Source organism: Syngnathus acus, chromosome 6, assembly GCF_901709675.1.
Source record: "Syngnathus acus chromosome 6, fSynAcu1.2, whole genome shotgun sequence".
NCBI lineage: Eukaryota > Metazoa > Chordata > Actinopteri > Syngnathiformes > Syngnathidae > Syngnathus > Syngnathus acus.
Genome location: NC_051092.1, coordinates 7,123,519 through 7,149,169, shown reverse-complemented (window position 1 = coordinate 7,149,169; position 25,651 = coordinate 7,123,519). Strand labels below are relative to the sequence as shown.

Below are 25,651 nucleotides of genomic sequence, written 5' to 3'. Positions count from 1 at the left end.
AACAGCAAAGTTGGCCTGCCCTTTGAGAAGGTGGGACTGATAAGCGTGCCTGCGCTCGCGCGTAGTCGCGGGGCGGGGCTGTGCGCTTGGGCCTTTGCTATGCTCGTGTGGGCGGTGGGCCGGCATCATGGTTGTTGCAGGAAATGGCCAGCCTGTGACCAATCAACACTGATGCCGCGCCCCCCCCTCGCACGGGGGTGCTATGGCTGCGGGCGAAGCAGGGAAAGTGTGAGTTTCTCAGAGAATGTTTGAATATTTGAAGCAGGGTGATGCTTAAGGAAGATGTGACAGTATTTGCATGAAGGATAAAAGGCACTGATGAAAAAAAAAAAAATAAATGAAAAAAAGTATAACCAAAACGTCAAAAGAGAGGATGACGTTTGCGCAGCGTTGTTTGTTGGTATTGTTTGTGAGCTGTGTCTCTGCTGTTTTTGTGTTGTCTGTGTGCTGTAAGTGTTATGTGTTAAAAGGATGAAATTGGCTAATATGGGTGCACAAAAGAATTTCTTAGACTGTAGTCTATCTGATTTGCACCGCAAAACAAAAACGATTTTGTAAAAATTGGAAGTAAAAAAAGCAAGCAATTTGTTTATGGGCAGAAACTGGTCCACACTGCATTAAGGCCTAGCCTTGATGAAACAAAATTTGAGAGATGGAAAGAACTTGCTTTCTGGAATTGGATGAAGAAAAATTATGAAATAACGACATTTCGAAGCTAAATTTAAAGTGAATAGTCGATTGGTTGTGTCAAGACTATACAAGTCTTTACATTTGAGAATGAGAGCGATTGAGTTGAAGTTTAGTAACAACAACAATTAACTATTATGTTAATTTACTGGCGGTTATTTTGTTGGTTTTTATCTTTCTATCTTGATTGGTTTGACACCTTGAGGAAGGAAAAATTAGGATGAGGAACACGGGTTGAGACAACCAGTTACACACGCAAAACGTGTGCACTGGGACACTAAGAAGCATTTTGAAAGGTGTGTCAAATTAAATGAAGATGAAATCATATGTAGTAATACAACATTTTACTACATATGGATTCTCTATATCATACAATTGAGTAAAATAAAACATACATATTGATTTTTATTCAAATTGCTAAGATGCTTGTGATAAACGATGAGAAAATGATTGAAAAGTAACTAAAGAAACTACAAGAAACTACAACTAAGCTAGTTGTGGAAGCAGTCTAATTGCCACGAAAAATAGCTAGATGCACGTGTGCAGGGCACACACACGAGACTGATAAGGTGTCAAGAGGTAACAAGCTTGCAGACGGAACCGCATAGCTGTAGTGTAAAAGATGCTTCAAATTTTATACACACAAGAAGCAGATTAAATTACTGAAACGTTTTTAAAGATGTGCAGCGACAAAGTCCATAGACTGAAATTCGATTATGGACGAAAAGAGGGGCAAGAGTGGAGAATGACATCTATAAATGACCAGAAGACTGACCTATCCTACAAAAACCATATACAAGTGGGCAGCAATATTGAGCCATGGTGTGTGTCGCATGGCTCAAGAGGAGGGATAATGGGGCAGGTCAGTCAGCTTTATACAACATATGGATTTGATTCATATTCAAAACATTTATAAAAAAAAAAAAAAAAAAAAAAGAAGATTTTGTAGAGCTTGTTTAACATGTGTTAAACTCAATCCACAGGGTTATAATGCCTGGTCATAATAGATGCATTCTCAAAATGGATTGAATTGGCTTCAAAATAAATACTGAATGCCTTAACAGTGGCAAAAACGTTATGTAAAGAAATAATATTTTGTCAACAACCGCTGTAGATGTTAAAGAATGGAATTAATATATATCTAAAATGAATGTGGATAGTTTGTTTCAGGTGACTATAAGAGTAACTGGTAAAAGAAACAATTGATTGCTAATGGCAAAACAAGCTGCAAAGAAAAATAAATAAATAACGAATGCCATATGTATGGGTCTACGACCGATTCTTTATGTTGTACCGTTGCCATTGACAAAAGATTGTGTGAAATCTGTCACGTCTGCTGATTGTGAAATGTGCGACAGTGTTCTATATAATATCCGAAAAGAAGAAAAAAAAAAGAAAGAAAGAAAAGAAACCATTGCTTTTAGAGAATGTAGTCAACCAAAATTGTACATGTATCGACATGCCAAGATCTGGGAAAAAAGGTGGAAATTAAAAAACCAAAACCAAAATGTCTTTAAATTTGAGAGGCGACGATGATCTGACTGAAATTGATGCAATTAGAGTCCCCAGAGGAGTTCCTGATTAATAAGAATCAATTGACCAAATTGCAGCGCGATGGGAGTCCTCCATTTGCTGCTGGTGTACGATGAACAAGAACGTTGACAGGATAAATTACATCCATTGCAACATGCAGAAATTGGGCAAACGGACACAAGCGGGACTTGAGGCAGTGCATGGACGGCTAGCCACGCCTTCCCTAATGTCAATCCAGAACCGCAATGCTCTTGTTATGTTGGTGTCTGAGAAAGGAAGGGTCTGCGCAATGTTCAGGGAACAATGCTGCACCTTCATCCAGAACGACACCGCCCCTGATGGGAGCCTGACGAAGGCGATTGCAAGCTTGCAATCCCTCAACACGAGGATGAAAGAGCACTACAAGTGGATGACTGCTTTTGGGAAGTATAAAGCCCTTGTGTCCTCAATTACTGCTATACTCACCTTGTGTGGATGTTGTTATATTCCATGTCTCCGTGCTCTGTTTAATCGTCTCATCACTACAGCAATATCGCCCATGGACGACAAGATGGGCCGGGTATGCCTAATGTCTGAACGCCAGCATGTTGATGATAACGATGATGATGATGATGCAATTTTTGCACTTGAGTTTACAGACTTCTTCCCAGATCTGTGTGTTTCCGAATGATAATGTCGCAACATTTATCTTTTTGGTGTAAACTTATTTGTGCTAATACTTGTGATCCGACAACTGACAATCGAGAGAAGTGGTTGTTTTTGGTGAAGTGAAAATTGAGCAAATATGTGATAAAAAGGGGGAAATGTTAGGATAATTTAAGTGAAGCCCTGGCCTGCCAGACCTGGAGGCCTCGTCTTTACATGTTTATGACTTTCCTTTCATCTAGGTTTTTCCTTTTTAGTGACAGGGATGTCTTTTGATCCCTGTCAGCCATATGTCTCCTTCCTGTCCTTATGCTATCTGTGTGTTTTTGTTCCTGTAGGAGGCCTTCACTAACAATGAGCCGAGCTTATTTGCATAGGCGAAATGTTCTTATTTGGTTCAGAGGAACTTCATTCCTTTTATCTAACTGTAGGTTTGGTTCATAGATTGTTGTTGGTCAGAACTGTTTTTCTTTGTTAAGTGTTATATACAGTTTGAAGTAGTTGCATACAAGTTATCCCATATTTACTCAATGTTCGTTTAAGGAACTGCATACCAGTTACCTTACATTTTACTTAATGTGTGTTGAAGTGCTTAGGACAAGTTACTTATTATTATTGTGTGTTACTTTACCAAGTAGATAAAGTTAGCCAAGGGTTAGTTGCATTGTTCCACAGGAAAGCGGCAATTCAAGTTATCTGATTCCACTCTAGGACAAATCAGCCAACCATGAGAAGAACAGTTGGTTGATGAAGAAGGACAAAGTCTGCGGGGGTCACGGGCCGACAATGAAGTGCTAATTCACACCACACTACATTCCTTAGCTGATAAGCGTTGCTACAGACACTATCTCCCCTCCCTTTAGTGTAGCAACGCCTTTGTAACCAGGGCAACCAAAACATTAAATAGAGGAGCACGTGAAGTGAGAACTCAGAATTGATGGAGATTGTAACTGAGTTCGCTCTCTATCGTTCTCCTCGCGAGTAAACCTGTTCTGGTTCTTTCCTCCTCTTCTTTCCAACGTGTGGTTTAATGTCTGATTGGATTTAGACCTGACAATCACAGACTTTTGTCGTTAGCTGTAGTCTTCTGTTACAGACCAGCTTGTGGGGGAAATGGCAGTTGAGGCAAAAACCTGCGTCTTACAAAGAAATCCCGCTTCCTGATGATGTTGTGAGTAGGACATCAAAATGGCCAGTGACAATGAACAGATTTATGTTCATATTATTTCCGGACTCTGTCACTTGCGGTCAACGACAACATCTCGTTGATGTAGCCTGTCACCAACTCTGGTTGGTGCCACAAGCTCAATGACGATTGAAAGTGGTTGAACGGTATATCGTCCCTAATAGATGCGTGAGAAGTCTTTCATATTATGACATTTATTTGTATATTATCTGTATACTTTTGACTAAACTTAAGTTTGGTAAATCACTAGCGATAATCACAGCTATTCACTTTTTTTCTTTGAATGTAAGCCAGAGATGCAAATAAAATTTGCAAAAAACAAAATAAAATCTCTCCAGCGTCTCCTGGGCCATCCTCAAGGCCTCTTCCCAGGGCGGCATTCCCGGAACATCTCACCAGGGAACCGTCCAGGTGGCATCCTAACCACATGCCCGACCCACCTCATCTGTCTCCTTTGAACACGGAGGAGCAGTGGCTCGACTCTGATCTCCTCCTGGACGACCGAGCTTCTCACCCTAGCCTACGGAGGAAACGTTTTTACCCTGGATCTCGTTCTTTTGGTCATGACACACAGTTTGTGACCATAGATGAGGGTAGAAAAGTAGATCGACAGTAAATCGAGAACTTCAGCTCAGCTCCCTCTTCACCATTCTGCCCTCACTTGTGAACAAGACCCCAAGGTACTCGAACTCCAAGATACTTAGAGCAGGATCTCATCCCTGACATGAGGAGTGCATTCCACCCTTTTACGACTGAAGACCATGGTCTCAGATATGGAGGTGCTGATTTTCCTCCCAACCGCTTCACACTCGGCCGTGAACTGCTCCAGTGAGAGCTGGAGACACCTTTCCTTGTAACGTGCAATTGAACAAAATATTATATGATGAACTGAAATATTAGCAAGCAATTGTTTTTATTTTGTGGTAACTGATTTGAAAACTAGTTAGAAATCAAATTTTATGCCAATCAGAAACATTTAGGAGCAATTTGTGTTGCTCATTCTGTTGCTCGTTATTCAAGAAACGGTATATAGTATTACTAAAGTAGTTTATTAAACCTCTGAAAAGGCCGCACTCATTGTATTTGGTCCTTTATGCTACTTTATGAATCAGTTTTTCAGAATCGAAAAAGATGGAATAAATTTTGAGCTTTCTTGTCACCCAAGGTCAGCCGTCCTCTCACTTAGGTTGGAAATAAAAGAAGCGAGGTCAGAGAATTCAGTATTTAGCCACAGTAAGGGAGGCCAAGCTCAAAGGGAGTGCTTAAAAAGAGGGCATGCAAGCTTGTTTTGCTCCACTTTCACGTCCCCCAATTCTGACAGAGTTAAATGGCCTTGGCGGGGGACTGAGCGGCTGTACACATTACAGCCAAGACTCAGCAGCGAAAGTCAAAGAAGGCCTGTAATTTCTGCCATTTCAGAATGTGAGCTGAAAATCTGAGTGATGGGCACTTTTCTATTATTATTCCTTTTGCAGAGTGCTGGCTGTAGGAAACAAGCAGCATTCGGAACATGTCCATCAGTTGCTGCAAGCGTTCAGAAATTATATTTGTTATGCTGTCATGTACAGTTTGCAACATTGAAAAGCAAGCACAGAATTGCATGTTAAGGAAGGAAAAAATGACATCTTGCACCTGTCCTCCTTCCATCCCGGTGTAGCCTGTCCTGGCTAACCATCGCTCACACTGTAAAATACTGTAAATTCCTTTCAGGGTGTTGCTTTGGTAACTCCTCCATTGAATTTTTTGGAATTGACTTCAAATTCAAGATTCAAGAGTTTTTATTCGCCATGTTTGAGCGTGCCAAACAAGGAATTTGACAAGGAAATCAACAAGACAATCAACCATATTCATAGATGACATACATCAACCAGACATCCTTCTCAAAATACAACATTTATCATCCAAAGTTATCAGCTCTTCATTCATTAAAGGAGATAAGCATTTTCCACACATTTTGAAACAGTTTCTAGGCGTCACATATGTCTGTGACATAGCCTACTTTGGAAAATATACCCCGAGGATCAAGAATTACAGCACAATTTATACTATGATTCTCTTATCTTGCTGAAAGCAGCCTGTTTGTGAGCCAGCCTTCATCTCACCTCAGCAATGGCGAACACAGATTTCATTATTGTGCCACTAGCAAATGATTGAGCGAATGGATTATTTTTTCCAATGAGCTCATAAAAGATATACTTGTTTAATTTCGCATCTGATGGGTACACATCTGATGGGTACACAGGATTCAGAGATCCAATTATTTCTATATGAAAGATAAACATGTTTTTTTAATCATGAATTATATTACTATTATTATTATTAATCATTCATTCATTCATTCATTCATTCGGTAGATAGAATTATTATCCATTATGTATTTCCTTTTTAACACAAGTCAATTTTTTTTTTAAGAAACGGGGGTGCCCTGAGATAGGTGTGACACAAAATACAAGTTTTTGAAAATTTAAGTCATCATTTGCTTGACTAGCCTTACTATTTTGTTTTCTTTTTACTTTGACTTGTGAGTAAACATTTAAGACACGAGCGCTGTATGGTGGTAATGAACTCAACTCACTTCAGAAGAAGCCGCACTTCTGCAAATTGCAAACCATTTGTCTTTCAAGCTTTTTAATGCCTTTACCGTCAAAGTAAAAGAAAATGACATCTTGCGTATTCAAATCAACTACTACATAGCGTTGCTTTAAAGGCTGCTAGCTACTAAATGCTCATCCATAATAGGGAACGCTCATTGATAAACTAACAGCACATTAACAAAGCTTCTGACCATTTGTTGAAAGAACAAATTGTTTGTTTTGTCTTTGTTACTAACAGCATTTCAGTCATCCGTTCTATCAAAAACAGCATACAGGAGTCAATAACAAAAGCTGGACAAAGACGTTACAAATATCCCATTGTGCTGCTCATTGGATAAAAAAGACAAAATATTCGCAACGCTAACAAATTGGGCACCATTTAAAGGTAACCAATTGTGCTTACCGCTTTTGCAACAGAGAAGCCATCTAGCCACCATGGATTTTGGTTTTTGGTCTCTGGGACGAAGCAATGTTTTGGATAATACAATCGTTTGTAAGATGAATGAATGTGACTTTTGTGTCTGTCTTTTTACTTTCTGTTCCAAGACAAGCAAACGCCCAGGCTTTCACCCCCTATTGAAATGATTTTATGAAATTACTATGGCATTACTAAAAGATGTCTTTGAAAACAACTCTCCATGGTGCAGACGTTTCAGTCATGCTTATGAATAAAGACATCCAATGGAATAGGCAAAGCCTGTGCCTATTAATACTATAATAGTTCATGTTGATGGATAAACTTGTTTACAGACAGAAAATAAATAATATGAAAGAGAGACGTGATTGTACAAGAGTCTAGTCAATAAAGACTAAGTGGATGACTGAGCTCTTGGGGTAAAAACATATATCTAGTATTTGGACTATTTTTTGTTTTGTGGAGCTAGAACACCCATCATCATTTTTTTTCTTGACGTCTCTTACTTTCAATCCCTCCCTCCTTTTTTTTCTCAGACCAGCCCATAGGTTTAAAGGCGAATGAGTTCTATGTGAGCACTAATTTAAATCACTGCTAGTTATCTGATCGGCTGCAGCATGGATCTGCGTGTTTGGCATCTGTTCACCTAAGTATGTTTATATACGCACCACTGTATCCTATGCGTGCGTGTGCATGCAAGTGTGTGTGTGTGCGTGCATGTGCGTGCGTGTGTGTCCAAGGCTGCGACGTTGGACAGCTGCTCTCTCTCGGTGAACATAATGAATTACCTAAAAGCCGTTAAGCCAAACATGGCTGCACTGGCTGCTGGTTTACCTAAGGCTGATAGGACCATCTGCCCAGGTGACCCATTGCTCTTTAATGTTACGTAACCAGACTCTTATCTGCTTGGGTGGGGCCCCATTGCTGATTAAAAACATCAGGACTCCATCAATTAACTCGGTGCTTTTGTGTGTACATGCATGTGTGTGCATGTGCAGGTGTGCACCTAAAGGCCGCTTTTAAACTCAGTTTGACTTGGATTATGCAGTTCCATAGTTGACACCTTTCTGAGATCATCCACCTCAAAGGCAAATGTGTAGAAACCTTCATTCATTTGCACCCTAGGTCAATGGTGATTTTCATCAGCAGCAGGCAGCTGTTGCAGACAAAAACAAAATAATTACCAATCAGCTAGCAACTAGCTGATGAACATAATGGAGCATTTAACAGCTAACAAGCCAGGTTTTTACCTCAGGAGATGTGGTGAGGTAAAAATAAAGAGCAAAAACAAAAAAGGAATGCAAAGATGAGACTTGCAACAGAATGTATTAACTGTACCTCAGATAAATTCCTTTATGATTTTGAATGCATAAAACCTGTTTAAGTGTATATAATAAAAACTGTTTAAGTTTTCTGATGAAGTCCGTGCAGGTAGACAGAACAGTAAATGTATGGATTTATCATTCATTGGCTTCCTTTGTGCACTTTCCACTATGTGTCATCTTTATTCAACCTCAGTTTTGGTGGCTTTATGTCAAGCTGGATCAGAAGTCGACTAACACACACAGACTAACACAGTCACTTGGCACAATAATTTCCCCTGCATTGTCAGCTTGCTGTTTCACAACAGCACAGCCATATTAAACATGAACAATTTAAAAGGTAAAAATGTGAAACATCACTCTGCTGGCAGGCATTAGCAAAAGCTTGCTGTGTTTGTAGCTCCTGGGAAACCACTGATTGAAATATTTCATATCTGATTCTATTTCCCATTCAATTAACACTGCTTTGTTTTTGGCAAATTTTATCAAAAGAGCAGGCTAAACAAATTAAATAAAACATAGCCTCGTTTTCCAATTAGAGACACGTTATGTCTGACTTATTTTGTCACTCATTACAATTAGTGCAATATTTAAATTATACATCTATACACAGTGTGTCTGACTTCATAAGACCAAGTCGGGTTGTTATGATGCGTCTAGTGTGAGTGTTGGTGGAGTGTTGGTGGAGTGCCCAGTGCATGTCACTTCTGTCAACCCTCACCGCTGGCTAGCAGTATGCGAACGGGAGAGCCGAGTGCGTAAGTCTCTCCCTGCCAGCCCCCAACTATGGGTTAAATAGTACCACTGCCCAGTGGGCTCCTCGGGAGAGGAATGGGCTAAGGGAGTCAACCCCTACAGAAAATCTATTTCCCCTCGGGTTGGTGTCAGGAAGGGCATCCGACTGTAAAAGGTTTTGCTCCAAAATTTTCTCAGTATAGGCACTCTCAACCACGAGAGGGCCATGGACCGTCCCCGGTGGAAGAAAGCCATATCGAGAATCCAGTCCAACCCAGCGGCGCCTGGAAAGCGGACTTTGAACCGATGATGATGATGATGACATCTATACACTAGATAGTCACACATATTTGAGTTCAGTTCAAATCATCATTACACTTGACTGAACAATAACTCAAAATCTAACACATGGCATGCTGCATGAGCCAAAAGAACAATAGCTAATTTTTGGGGCAAATTCTAGTATTTGATCATTTCATTCCTGTGCCAATTCACCACAACAGCACTATTAATCAATTGAGGGGCGGATACTGCAGGACAGCACACTTTGTGCATAAAGATTGCGAGTCTCCTCTTTCAAATCGTAGTAGTGTTGTAGTACCAAGACTTTCATGGTGTCACAGGCAGAAAAAAAAGTAGTAGTAAACAAAAAAAAAATACAACTGGTGGAACAGGCTGTGATAGTTTTCTGAGCAAGTTAGCGCAAAATCATGTGTGTGTTTGTATACTGTATGTATATGTACTTACAGTGCCCCGATGGATCGCCACCTTATCGTGGTGGGGCACTTTGCGCGTCTCCATGACCCCAAGAGCTATATGTCGGCGGGAGTCTCGTACTCCCGACAGGGTTACCCAAGCCAAACAGGTCGAAGGGTAGAGGCCAGACAAAGAGCAATGCAGTGCTTCGGGGATACACATATAGGCAGGTTTCCGAAAGACCGGATCTCTGGCAGTCCCCTGCAACTGCACCCACCTGAAGGTCGTCTCGAGCTTCTCGTGCCACTGGAATATGGTGGGTGTGGTCATGATTGTGGGGGAAGGAACTGTGCGCCCCATCCCTTACACAAGTCCACTCTTTGCGCAAGCATCAGCTTCTTCTGTAAAGTCCTCTGGCGACAGGATAAAGCGACAGGGGCAGGTCAAGGATGTGACAGGAGGCTCCTAGCTTGAGTCCTGCACAGGGGCGATGTAGGTGTGATGATCATTGGAAGATTGGGATTCAGGAACAAGATCTTTCTTCGGTAGCTGCCAATATAACTGAGCAGCCCTACTGAGGGTCGATCAAGACACACAAAAATGAAATGTGCCACTACTGTTCATGGCTCGCTCTTAAAATCCATTATTGACCTTGACCTACATGTATGTGAAAGGAATACATGTTGCAATAGTTCAAGTAAATCAAACCTCTCGGCAGTTGTATGCAAAGCATGCTCATTTCAAAAGTGGGGTAGACAACAACAAAACATTCAGCAGCGCAATAGCATTTCCCACAATGGTTTCCTAGTTTGCTTCGTACAATGGTGCACAAAGAGCCTTCAAATTGCACACCTACTTAGGAAAATGAAGAGTATTTTCACGTCAGTATTTTCGTTTCACAGGAAATACAGTGGCAGTTTATGCTATTTGCTAACTGGGAAGAGTTTACATAACAATTAAAATAGTTTTGTGCATTTGATTACAGCTCAAGCAATAATGTCACTGCATACATATACATATGAACTGGATCTATCTATCTATCTATCTATCTATCTATCTATCTATCTATCTATCTATCTATCTATCTATCTATCTATCTATCTATCTATCTATCTATCTATCTATCTATCTATCTATCTATCTATCTATCTATCCATCCATCCATCCATCCATCCCAGAAATGCAAGCATCTTTCCCCTTGCTCACTCGGGAGGCTTTTTTTAAGGACGAGGGAAGGTGAAGCAATATATTGCACATTTCGATTCAAGTCAAGTCAGTTTTATTCATATAGCCAATTAACTCATACAGTGCCAGCCCAGTTATAATCGATGTTTGATGTCTACAGTTGTCAATGGCAGTGAATGAGCTAACTGCTTCCATGTTTGGCTGGTTATGGCTGCGAGACCAAGACTTCTACTGGTGGTTTGCTGTACGCTTTCTGGACATTATTTCTGGTACTTTGGCTCTTCTACCATGAGCCAAAGTAGGTTTTGTATTTAAATAGTGTTATTTTGTCATGTTTATTCCAAACTTGAGTTAGACTCTAACTCATGTAGTTATATAGCTTCCCAAGAGAAGGCCGTTTTTAATAATTATTTGTTCCATCTCTATAAATATGTTTGCATCTGTTTTTTAAATCAGTGCTAAACTTCGCGTGATTACTTCAGCTTTATGAAAATCAGCATGCGGAATCCAGAGAAAATAGAAACCTTGCTGATACGCAGAGCACCGCGGTTGGTGTGAATTGACACGCGGACTCCAATTTTCTTTTTCTTGCGCCGTCTTTACGGAGCTCCTTTTGTATCTTTTTCGTAGTCAATGTGAACTGATCATAAGTATGTGCGCATGTCGTGAATGTTTTTAGTTCACCTGACATTCCCATTAGATTTAAATGGTTGCAAACAGTTTTTCTTTTCACCATCAAATTTTGAACACGTTCAACATTTCTTTGCGACAAGAAACGGCTGTTTGAAACCAGTAAGATTGTTGCCAAATGAACGAACCATGTGGGAAAAATAATATTTGCTCCATGCACACATACTTGACAATCTTTGTCATCGGTGAGCTGCGAGACATGGAAGAATATACTTCATACTGCTGAACAGTATGTGCAGGTTACTCTACGCCTGTTGCTAGGGTACATACTTTGTTCATGTATCCGGCTGGTCCTCAAATTAGCGACCAACATTCTCGCATAGCTGTGTGAAAATAACATGTTCACTCAACCACAAGCAAGTTCCGTTGGATTAATTTCGCATGTACACTTAATCATGTATGCTTTAGGTTCTTGAGGTCTTCCTAACTACGAAGTCATTGTTCTCCATGTGACACATGGTTACATAAAAATGAATTTACACACACATGCACAACCAACACACAACACATCCACAACAGATAGGACCATTTTCGAGTAAAAAGCAAGATTTTGCTGAACTCAGTGTACGAAACTTTTTCTTTGCAATTAACTTAAAATCTCATGCACTGATTTGCATTTGTTACATTTATTAATTAAAACCTGCCTTTAGTTTAGATTTTCTCCCACCTCCACCATGAATGCGTTGAGCAACATTCTGGACACGAATGCATTCGACTTTAAGAAATCATGATGGAGAGCTGCACATTAAAAATTGAGCTGTTATATTTTTGCTAGTATGGTGTAAAAGTGATAATTTTGTCCGTCTGCTACCCCCTGCCGAGGCTCGGGGCATGGACGCCGACTTCTCTGAAAGAAGTAAGGGTGTGTGTCATGAGTAATCTGCTGTTCATGTTCTGACAGATACATGTACATTCATCATTGATTCCAACCACCACACTATGGCAACTATGAGCAATTATCAAGACTGAAGTGGGATCTACAATGCCCTCCATAATTATTGGCACTCCTGATTCAGATGTGTTAAAAGCCCTGAAATTAACTCATTTTGCAAAAACATTTTTTATATATGAAAATTGCCCAGTAGAAATGGTTCACCAGACATTTCATCAGAATCAAGCTCGTTCCATTGCTATTTCAGTCCCTAGACCTCAACACAATCAAAAACCTGTGGAGAGGTGGAAGAGGAGAGGAATGGTTGAACATCTCTTTCTCTTTTCTTACATCTTGTTAAAACATTGTAGCAGAAGATTAGGCGCTGTTCTGTGGGAAAAGGTAGTACGTGTTAACATCAGGGGGGCTAATTCATTTGATGTAATTTTTTTTTTTAATTTGAGACTTTTAATGTGGGCAGCACGGTGGGGTACTGATTAGCACGTTGCCTCACAGGTCACAGGTATGGGGTTCGACTCTCCCTGTTGCAAGTTCTCACCGTGCCTGCGTGGGTTTCCTTCTAAAACAAGCTAAGGTGAATTGGGCACTCTGAATTATCCTTAGGTGTGACTGTGAGTATGAATGTTTGCTTGTCTATGTGTGCCCTGCGATTGGCTGGTAACCGGTTCAGGGTGTCCCTCGCCTCGCGCTCAAAGACAACTGGGACAGGCTCCAGCGCACCCGCGACCCTCGTAAGGAGAAGTCGTTCGGATAATGAATGGATTCTTTATGCACATACTATATTCAAGGTGGGATTTTTCTTTTTTTTTTGTTAAATTTGGTCCTATAATATTTGAGGATAAATGAATTCGTTAGAAGCTAAAAAACACATCTTAAAGGGTGGCAATTATGGAGGGCAGAGAAGAATAATTGAATGTTCTTCCACTCGATGGCAGAAGGTAGAAATTACCTGTGCAAAATATCCACCTATTGCCATTCACACAACTAAATTATAGCTTTGCATTCAGTTATGGTGGCAAAATTTCAAATGAATTTGAAATTGAGACAATCTGATTATGAAATCATTATTGTCTTTATTTCGTTTCATGATGTGAGGTGAAGTTTTTCTAATGTAATTCCAATAAAGCTTGGATGAAAACTGATTTCGATGAAAAGGTGGTGAATGTGATGTGAAAAAACAAATTGTGTTGTTTTAGTCCCCAAATTATTTCATTTTTGTTAGTGCATCTCAAAAAGGGGAAGAAAATAAGTCCTTTAAAGCTCACCCTGCCTAACAGATTTTTTTTTTGTTTTGCTGCGCTCTTTCACTCCCTCGTCGCCCTTTTTGTTGAGCTAATAATGCCATGATAATTTCTTTGATATTTCAAACCAAGTAAGGTGCGTGTTGGTGGTGGGATGTGGGGGCTGGACGTGACATTGGCAGTGACGTCATGTCCCGCTAAAGCTGACAGACCTCCCATTGGGTCGGGGGAAGCTTTTTAAAGGAGCGGGCATGTTTCGCAGGTTCTACTTCTGACGGCTCTCCTCGCTTTGCGGCGGCTTTCGGACTGTCAATCATGAGGTGAGACTTAATGCGGATTTGACATGCAAGCGCCTCGGGAAATGAACGCGTAGAAATAGAAAAGAGGTTTAATCCAAAGGGGCGCTAGTTGGAACAGAAATAAAACATGACATGTACAGCTATGGATAATATACGTTGTAATAATTTGTCTTTCCTTGACTGCAGTTTCTTTTTGTCTCCCTCGCTTTAGACGTGATGAAGACGAGGAGGCGCTCCACCTAACAAGATATCAACAGGTATTTGGAGCAACTCAAAATAGATGGCGCACTGCAAACACATGCATGCGCGTGACACTTAGGTGGCAATGGTACTTACAGGCTGTATTGATCTTACTAACGGTGGGCACCTCAATTAGCAATAATGGCAACATAGTGATTAAATTGAGAAAAGCTCTCCTGCAGACCCAAGCAGAGTGCAACCTGCTGGTGACCTGTAATGGATTAGCAGCAGCCTCTTTGGGCACCCTGGGGTCAAATGACACCCGCTCGATATATTATTACCCCTCACCACCACCACTCTTTTTGAAATAATAACATTGCAGCCCTGCTTTCAAATAAATGGTTCAGATCTACTCCTGCGAGAGGAGGAACATGCTGCGTGAAGATAACTGCAGAGAATCTCACATAAGGGTGCAATGGCTGTGATTGACCCCTGCTGCAAATACTGAAATGAATGTCTATTTTAGTCCTGATGAAATTACAGCTTTTCTGAAAGTCAGACGCGGCGGCGGCGGCGCATGTTTACCCAGTAGACAGGAGAGTGTGAATTGACATTTCAGAACCACGGAGGTGGGACAGCTCCTCACAGCTGGCCAGATGTCTCACAGCAATAAGAGTGAATGTAAACAAAATACACTTGATTTTCAACACATAGACAGCTTATAATGCCAAAACAACTCATTCATACATGTTCATTGGGTAGAAAGAAAGACTTGAAGTGATTGCAGGCTAGTGATGACAGCTTGAGAGGTGTGAAGATGTACCATGCATATTATTTATTTTGTCAAAGACCCAAATCAGTGGGCGTGAATAGCAACTGGGGACTTATCAGTGACCGGCTGTCACCTTCTGGAAGGGTCAGAGGTGTTAGAATGGAAGCTTGTGCTGTGACACTTGTTCCTATTTACATAATAATAACCCCCAAACCTCCTCAACATGTGCATGAGCACATTGTGAGGCTTAAGTAGGCCACATCCAAAACACGCATCCTGCTTATATACGGCACACACAAACACACATGCAGCACCTACAATGTGCCTCCCTGAGAGACATTCTGTGCCAACAGGTGTTCAAACAGGCCATGTCGTACATTCTCCCAATTATTGCAATTACCTGGTTACCATTCCAAAATGTGCAACTGCTTTGATGGACAGGAATAGTAGAGAAAAAAACAGCAGGAGAGCGAGAGCAAAAGAGAGGTAGCAAAAGTCTTCATTTTTGACAAGCTCAAAGAAAAAAAATCATGCCAGTTCAAGCTAAATTTCATACCTGCTCCACTTCTTGTCCTGAGACATTATCAGCTTTGGAGGAGCGGGTTGAAGGTACTTTTCTTTTTTAAAGTTCAACAGTAATGGATTTTCTTTTCTTTCCCGGAAAAAAAAAGGTGTTTTTTTATCAAACCCCCTCCATGGGAACGCTGGAGCAATTGGTGCATTCTAGTTAAATGGTTGTTTTTGTGCTTGCAGATGCATGGCATACTGATTAGAAAGGGTGCAGCCTTTAAAGACAGCACAGTGGAGAGAGCAAATGTGAACGCTAGAATGAAAAAGCGATTAACGCTGCAGGTGATGGTTATTACAGATTAATCTGCAGATTATTTTCCTGATTAATTGATTGCTCGGTGAGGCGTCGAGAAAAAACACATACATCACAATCGGGCTCGAATGTATTTGGCTTACGGTGACATGATTTTAATTTTACTTTAATGAAATCCACATTTAACCCTTTTTTTTTTCTCCGCACACACAAGTAAAATTCCTGATTTGACAATTGAAAGCCATTATAGGTGTTGTCAATTAATTGGAATCAAGTAATTGAGCAAAATGTTTACTATTGTGGTTGCAGTCGGGTAAAAGTGCATGCATGTTTAAAAATGAGAAACCATCGTGCGTTTGAGGCCAGTTCGTCTGTTGATGGTGGAAGCGGTTTGACCAGTGTAGAAAACACATAGACATTTTCTTATTCAATCGTGATGAGGGAACATGTTGATTTGACGAATGATTGAGCTGTCACACTTACTGGAGAGCGGAGGGCAATCATCGCGGCGGCCGTCTTATCAGGGACCGAGAAGCAGAACAAAAAGATAACAGGGTGCCATAAAGTGTGACAGGGGAGAGTGACACGTCAGCTTCGTCGCTTGCGTTTGTGTGTACGCACGCGCACAAGAAGTGAGCATGCGAGATTTGTGCCATGCCGAGGACGAAATGTTTGTGGCAGCTGTCGGCCTTGTTTGAACAACAATCACAATCAGCCGCAGAAGAAGAAGCCGAGCGTGTGGTTGTGACAGTGCTGGTGGGGGATGATGCCATCACCGCCACTACCCCCCCTCCCACACACACACACACACATACACTCCCTGCACCACTTCTATCGTCTTCCTCTCTAACCTGGTGTTGCCACCGCCATTGCTCCTTCAGCTACTAACGTTCACCGCAGCTAAGGCAGGAACAGGATGGAAACTCTTCTACTTCACCATCCCAGCAAAGTTATTTGCGTCCCTCTTTGCTCTTTTGTTCTTGTGCGGCCGTTTCTCTCAGATAAGCTTGGCACTGTGTACAAAACAAGTATTCAGACAACAATTAAGAGGAAAAAGTAGCACAAAATAACATTGGTCAACATTCCAACAATTTTTTTAAATCAGGGATGAGAGTTAACTTTTCAAGGTGATTTTTGTTTGCGCAGATTCCCAACTGCCCCTGTTTTTTTCGATACAATAATAATAATAATAATAATAATCATCATCATAAATAGAGGGACAGATAATTTCATCTCTGTGCTTTTGACCAGTGTAATCATACATTTTGTCAAATATGGGTTTTCAATCTAAGCTTTCCACATGTATTTGTCCAAGTACAAAGAGCTTAGGTATAAAAACATATTTGGGCATCAACAACCTAGGCTACATACAAATATATTAATAGATAGAAGCAAATTTGTATTTATTCTATTTATTAATAGAAGCAAAATAGTATCAGAAAAAATATCCTACCCGTACGTACGTGAGATTCGAAATATAAATATATTCTAAATATTTCAATATATTTCCACCAAGGATGACAGACCCTATACATATACATACACATATGTATATCTGTGCACAAATATTTCTTCATAATTAATTAATAATTTGTTTCTTTTTTTGGTTATATTTTATCTTGTCTTTTTTTTCATCCTTTTTGGACTAGTTTAGTGGTACTGCCCCCCCCCCCCCCCAAAAAAAATCACAAGGGGTATAAATCATCGGAAAAATGTTGAGCCACTGACTTGCAGATAAATGAATCTAGACTGGATTATTTTTTCTTTGCCACATTTTTTTGCTCTGATAGGCAGAGTAGTGTATAAGGCTGTAATTGTACCATTCTTAAAGCTATTCAAATCGCTCTATTGTTTTATTGATGGAAACAACATGACATGATTGTCAAGGATAAAGCCGATTTCTCAGGCTCCTCTAGCTACGTATATAGTATAGTGTTATACAAAGCAAGGAAGCAGGCAGAATAAAGTGCGAGTGAGAATTTTTGAAATGTTATTGACACCTTATACTGACTGAATTCATGCATTTCCCTGACTGAGACTCTCCACACTGATCCAAGTTTATTAACGTAATAATATTGCCGTCACTGCTGTATACGATATTAAAAGTATTGACACTGGCGTCTGCCCCAATGCAAAGTCTCCAGAGACCAATGTGCACATTTTAATGTAATGCAACTTAACCTTTGCTGTATGACTCTGAGGAATATATGTAATATTTCTTGGCATCCCCCCCGGCATTGACTTCCCGTTCCTCGTGACCTCCCCTCTTTTTCGCCACCCACCCATCCGCCGCACCTTCACCTTTGTTCCCCTCACTTTATTCTTGCTCGTTTTTCACGTCGCTTCCCTTTCCCTTGCTTGCCCGAAGTGCAACCTTAACCCAATGTTTGATGAGGCCTTATTGAAAGTAGATGGGAAGGCTCGGGAGGGTTGGTAGGGACCCTTGGATGGAGAGAGAAGAAAGGAGGAATTGAAGAAGAAGGGGGTGGGTAGCAACAAGCATCCTTATGGGAATTACATGTCAAGCTCTGTCTGTTTAATCTCGATGAAAAAAAAATCACAGTCTCTTCAGCAATCCTGTTCTGACGACTTTATTCTTAATTCTTGATGTGTGAGTAATGTCTCATTCAATTCAATCCAGTATCTAGAAAATCTGTCCATATCAACATTTCCGTCTCAACAACAATGTTTATTACTGTAGTGTAAAACTGCATCGCATCATACCAAGAGCAGTTTCTATTTTTTTGATCGCTTGCAATTTCTAAAAAAGATTTTTACTACGTACCTTCACACCTATAAAAAAATTAAATAATTAATAGATAACATGGTGTATGAATGTCGTACAAAGATTGTTGTGCAAAGATTGCTCTGAATTGAAAATAATTTTTACCCTAATTATGTAGTAGCTACAGACAGAAATAGCAATTTCTTGAGACAAGTTTGATTTATGAGTAACCACAACTCTTACTTTGGCACTCACAGGTCAAGGCTGACTTCCATTGCGACTTCCTTGTCCACCTTCTCGCTGTGAGTAACTCTCAGCATGTTCGCCATCTGGTGCCTCATTCTCCTCCACACGGCGTTGCGTTCTTTCTCCAACTCGATTGGAGTTTGCCATTGTGAATGCAATGCAGTTTTATTTTCGATCAATGTGAGACTTTTTTTTGTGTGCAATCTTATTCATGCGCCTGCAGGTTTGAAACGTGTCTTGCATTTGTTTTGTGATCCCGGATTGTGTGTACGTGAGTGTTGGTGTGTGTGTAGTCAGTATGTCAGTGTGTGTTTGATACTCCAGTCCTTGTCAATAGCGCCCTATGCATCTGTCCCATATTGTGGTCGGCATGGTTACTGGTGTCGCTTATCATAGAGGGTCACACCAGATCAAACAGGTGTTCATCTCCATGATGTCTTTCCTCAACAACCGTTGCTAGGAACCTTTGTGGCAAATCATTGGTGAAAGGCAGCAGGCATGCAAAAATTATTGTCTTGATCTCCTTCATAGTTTGCACTCAGGGATGCAGGCAACTTGTTTTTCGCTAATGCCACATTTTTCTATTTGTTTTGTCGGAAATGTATGTATTCTATGAGCAAAATAATTCTCATCCAAAATGCAGGATGCTTCTTATTCACCTGAAGGTAAAAAATGTACTGTATGCAAAATTACCTCTATTTATTAATGCACATTTGCTTTATAAGCAAACCTTTAGGGTTTTTTGGTGGGGCTATTTATGTATAATTTTGTCAATTACACATGACAGATGAGCAAGCACTTTTTTAAATAAGTTTTCACTAACCAACCGGAGCATTAGGTAAAACTATCAATAGTAGATTTAAACATCTTAATTTCGTTTTTGAGGGGAAAAAAAGTCTCAAATAAATGAAATAAAGCTAAATGTATTTTAGCAGTGCATTTGAAAGTTGCAGAAAGTGGAAAAATAAAACAATAAATGAATGAAAAAAGACAGAGAAAGTGTTCTGCGTTATTTTAAAAAATATTTTGTAATTTCATCACCCTTAAAATAATTATTCCCATTATTTGAAAAAAAAATCCAAAAACCTCAAAAATAAATAAATACATTCATATATTTTTTTTAAGAGGCTGACTATATTAAAAAGTAAACAGTTTTAACAGCTGTTTCTTCCCCACTTTCCTTTTTCAAAGCATAATTCCAGTAGCAAAGTGAGTTTCAATGTATGTGATTGGGCCATGCATTTTCTCTGTACATTTACTTTGCAAATGGCCAAAAGAGCTGACGTAAAACAGTGCTGTCACAGTAACAACATACAAAGTTTGACATTTACAATATTCAAATTCTGTAACTTTGAGGATTAGCTCATTTGAGAGATGCAGTGCACAAAATCTCTGAGGCTGGATGGCACACAAGTGCGGTGAATTCAGTCAAGCACGTGAAAATAAAACGCCTTTCTCGTCTTATTTCCCCTTGCAGTATTTACAAGAAAATGAATATTGACACAAGGCCCCTCATCGTGTTCAGTCAGGTGTTCAGTGTACAAGTAGCCTCGTAAATGCATATTGACAAGAGCCAGTTGGTGTCTTATCGAGTGCAACCCTGAGCACATCCCAGAGGAGCCTGTGAGACTGTTCTGTCATTCTTGCTTGGCGTCCTTTCCCAATTCCTTTTCCTCTCTGCCATGCTTTCACCATCTCCAGATGTCTCAGCTGCAGTCCTCATGTAGCACCTTTCTTTTCTCTCACCAACACTCCCCCATTTCTCGCATGTCTCGCTAATTCCACCACCCTTGAAAAGAAAGCCTCCTCTCTTGCTTCTCTTCGCCTCCCGGCATTATTTTTATTTTCGGTCCCGTTCTTAACGTGGCCTCTCGGGAGCTCTGCCCGTCGCCCCGTCTCATCTTTGTTCGCCTCAAGCAATGCGAGGCCATTCTGCACTCTCGCCGCTGTGTTTGACTATGCTCAACTCCCATCCCTCCTTCCCCCGTGGCGAGCCCTCACCTCACGCTGCCGTGCACACGATGCTCCTATCGCGAAAGGTGGAAGGTCCACTTGTTTTCTCTCTTCTTCCACTCACTGATTAGCCAAGATGAGCAGAGATCACAGAGCTTTTCTTTCACCTTTTGAAAAGATAGGGTTAAAGATAGAAGTGTATTTTCTTGTTTCAACTCTCAGAAAAATGATGCACATCAAAAACCAGTGCACTATACATAATTTGAAAGGTAATACATTTTACGGAACGTAGAGACCCCTGTTTCGGACAATATTGTCTTTTCGATGAAAAATATCAGAGTAGGAGCCTGTTGTCTTTGACGCTAAACACTGCATGTGGCACAAAGTGAAGGTATAATGGTAGATACAGCAAACTGCCACATATTCACGCTTCGGCATTCACAGATTCATATTCCCGCTGCTTATTCACTAATTATCGATCGTCCACTTAATTGCTTTTTTTCGACATGGCAATTACAATGAGCAATTATTGCACTACAATTATTTGTTGATTTTTGCTATTCATGGTTAGGGCTGGTCCTTGTTGAATAGTGAGGGTCCACTTTGCCATTTTTTTTTATTATTAATTTTGTGTCCTAATTTCTCAAGAGAATGTGACAAGATATCCTGTGTGCTGTGTCACACCTCATTGGTTGGTTTTATGAGAATGTAAGGATTGATACTACATTGATTTGTGTGACCATGTTACAGTGGACCCTAGCACATTTGTGGTTCAGTATGCGCTGATTGATCTATTTGTTTAAAAAGAAAAAGTATGAAAATAATTCCACCTCCATAGCGCCGCTTACACTCCAGACCGCCTTGCCAATAAGTGAAGTGCGCAATATAGAATTACGCTAGTGAAATACTCCCTAGTTATATTTTCATAACATTTCTGGCACTTAATTTTCAAAGTGTGTGTGTGTGTGTGGGGGGGGGGGGGGTGCTAGGGGGCTAGGTTTGACCCCCCCACCCCCTTACTGCCTGTTTTGTTTTTGTTATGTTTTGTTGTATGCCGCAACCAAATTAGAATCTGAATGAGACTGGACTTCAATAAAAATAAAAATCAAGGTCGTAGATAACACTGTTGCTCACAATCTTAATTATTGGCCCACCGCATGTTTGGCATCCCTAATAATGCAAGATGTAGAGTTTAACCACCAACTGGCAGACACTATAATAAAAGAGTTTAAAATGGGATTTGATATAATAGGCTACGGCTAATTAATCATTCTACAGGGGGTGGTTTCTTTGTACTTAATTATGAAGATAATTTATTTGCCAGCCAGTTTAAAACACAGATATATACAAAAATATTTAGTTGCAGAACTTGAATTGAACATTGAATTGTTTAAATTGAATTGTTTGAATGAATCATTACCGAATTGATTTTAATGGTGGTATGGAAGGAATGGAAGAAAGAGAAATGTGTTCTGTCGCCAAGTGAATAATAAAAACGTGTCAGATTGGATGAGGAAGGCAGACGCTCTTCAGAGAATTTCATTTTCTAATTCTCTGACAGACGCAGAGGGGGAGCAGAACACATGTACCTCTCCCTCACACGCACCAATTACCACAATGAGCAAATGAAAGGCTGTTTCCCATCAGGCTGCCGTAGGGGGGTCGAGAGAGAGGAGAGTGTAGCCACACAAGAGGAGACATACATAATTGTCCTGCTCTTGACACACACACACACACCCGCACACACACACCCACACACGCACACCCACACACACTGAATGCATAGAACCACTTTATTTTTTATCATAATCATCATTCAAGCTTTATTTCGCTTGGTGTACTTTTTTTTATTTATTTTTTTTATACATGGATGCACCTGTAATTTTGGAGCTGTAACTGTCTTTTTGTTCATGTGGAATCACTAGTTCAGAAACACTTAATTGCAACGTGGAATTGCATTTCCACTTCTCAACATATGAAGTACATGAGGTATTTTCACATTTTAAATGCATACATACTAGTTGGACTTTTTCTTGTGATGGAGAGAAAACCAATAATGTCATGACATCTTTTAAGATCACATCAGTAACTAAACATTGAAAATCATTGTGCTGATGTGACGTCACAACAATAAAGGAATATTAGACCAGTTGAAAAAATTAAATTGCAAGAATAAACTGCTTATGACTGTTACCACCGTTTTTCTCTTCAGTGAGGGCACATCACATACTCACCCACACATTTGCCTGACAAGTGTATTCAAACACGCTTTAAAATATTGATTTACTCGAGTCATAGATCATAGTTTCTTTCTATTGCATCTCACCGTCTAAAGATGAATTGCTAATCCGTAGGGAACGGTATTTTCCAAAGCTATCCTCTGAATGTAACTGTACATGTGAAAGGTGCAGAGCCGTGCTGACTTGATGTTCTCAGTGCGGCACAATGTCTCTGCAGGTTAATTGAAGTCAACCACAGGGCGCTGCTAATGATCAGCCTACAGCGTCATCTTTCTGTCCGCTGTGCACAGTGGTATTTAGAGAGCACCTGAATCTTAAGCGAAGATGAGCCAGACGATGTATAATGAGGAGAAAAAAAAAGGGGGTGGGGGGAGGCAGGACATGAGGAGACTAAGCCGGGAAGGGAAGAAAGGATGCGGGGCCAATGATGTTACACTAACGACCCAGGTGATGAAGTGACCAGCACGCTGCGCAGGAAGTACTTTGGTACAACTCTGCTCACTTCCGCTCAGTGGTCATTATACCTCCCGCTGCTCCTAATTCAACACTGGAGAATGCATCGGAGCAGGAGGTTGCGGCGCCGGAACTGTGGGTGAGGTGAGAGGTGAACAAAGGGGGGATGAAGGCTCCTTAGGGGGAGAGCAGGGTGTGAAAATTGAAGGGGGGAGGAGAGACAAATGAGCGAAAGCAAAAAATACTAAGTAGTTAAAGGAAAAAAGGGGGATGCTGTGGATAAAAGGGCTTTACCTTTTTTGTTGCCAAAAATTGCAGGAGCAGGTGTGTATAAAAAGATGCACGGCAGGGATGGACTTTATGTTTCTTGTCAGTGTGGGACTTAGCATGACAATATGACCAAGTAATATTCAGACTGAGCAATTACGAAATTGCACATTAGATTATAATGTGGAATTTGCAGTAGAATTTGTTTTGTCAGGCTGTAGTCTTAATGCACGTTTTTCAAGGGCTACCATTTTCAATGTACATATAGGCTTGCTAAATAAATCATTTAACGCAACAGTGATTCTATCCATTTACAGTGTTGTTTAAACAGCCACACAAGTGTAACGCGCTCGCTCCATCCTCACTATTCCAGGCTGCTGCCACGTCTGACCTTCTGGCATTTCTGTTTACGAGTCCCGTAAGCCGGTGGTCAGCCCTCCTGATAAACACTTCGACCCGCAGTCACTTGATGTTCTCTTTGAATGCCAGAGTCAATCTTGAACTGGTAATAGGAAAACGTATTTGGAGGGTCAACTTTGAGGCCGTTGTTTTATTAGGTTTAGTAAACCAATATTAAGAGATCCCCGCAAAATGGAATAACCTGACTTGTAGTTTAATTAAAAGAACTATATATTCCCTTCTCCAAATTGGATTTTTTTTGCTTTAGAAAGCTAACTATCATTGCTCCCTTTTTACATAAAAGACAGGCTTCCAGCTAAAAACCTAGCCAGATAGATGGACAGACGGACGGACAGACAAACAGAGCGAGAGAGAGAGAGCGAGAGAGAGAGAGAGAGAGAGAGAGATGTTCTGTCGTTCCGAATATCCCATTTTCCCTGTATAAGCTATTAGAATTCCTGATCATGAACAAATAGCTAATGAGATGATTTGCATGAGACACATAAGGAGAATGACTTACAAAGCACAAGATGGACTGTGATAAAGGAGCCCCCTCCCCCGCCTCCTCAAGCTCTCCATATAAGAATTACATTTCACTAACTAGCCTTGCCAAGCTAATTGAACATTAGTCAAATATGGAACATTACCAGAAGAGAAATGGAAGGCCAGTGTCCTTGAACACTCTGTAAGCTTCATTGTGAATAGAATCCTGCCTTCTCCCAGTTATTTGGCTCTTTGGAGTGAAAGGGCCTTCCTCAAAAAGTGAAGAGCATCATTTAGTCAGCTCTAATGACACACAACTATTCAGCAGGCAGACAAATAATTGTTCGACCCAGGCTGGAAAAATAATAGTCAGAAACTCTCACCCTTCAAGCTTTTCTTCATACTCATTTCAGAGTACATGCAGTGATCCAAGTCCTCTCTGGCAAACCAAGACTCAGTTAGTTATTTCAACCATCGGGGTGACCACAACACCCCTCTTTTTTATTTTTAAATGTGAAAATTAGAAGCAGACTGGATTTGGAGCTCAATTTCAATGTGACATTTTTGCGAGCGTGTGTGTGGCTTTAACCAGAAAGGACCTTCAACTTAAGTCACTGGCTCATAATAATGAAAAGCAGGGAGCACCTCAGCAGGCAGAAGGAGAGCGGGAACAAGAGGAGAGTTTAAGTAGCGCACAAGGCAACAAGGAAAAAAAGAATAGGAGCTGAGCATTGGTCTAATGAACTATGGCGAGCCGCGGGCTGTCACTCTCCTCCTCCGTGGACAATGTGAGCACATTGTCGGCCCGGCATTGTGCGAGCTAACTCAGGCAGCCAGCGCCCCGTAGAGCATCAATGGCTGCAGTAACTTAAACTTGGTGCCGGCACAAGCTGTCACTCCGAGTATTGTTGGCTCTGACAGCACCTCTGATGAGGGCATTGTACAGAGACAGACTCGGAACGCGACATGGCGCAATGCGTAGGCTGCTCG

The 25,651-nt window shown here is 40.7% G+C and overlaps 1 long non-coding RNA gene across 1 annotated transcript; it reads left to right on the top strand.

The window, feature by feature from the left end:
* Positions 1-14,067: 14,067 nt before the first annotated feature.
* Positions 14,068-19,891, top strand: LOC119124925. Its single transcript, XR_005098365.1, has 3 exons — positions 14,068-14,141; positions 14,332-14,377; positions 18,878-19,891. It is a non-coding gene; the product is annotated as an uncharacterized LOC119124925 (long non-coding RNA).
* Positions 19,892-25,651: the final 5,760 nt, after the last annotated feature.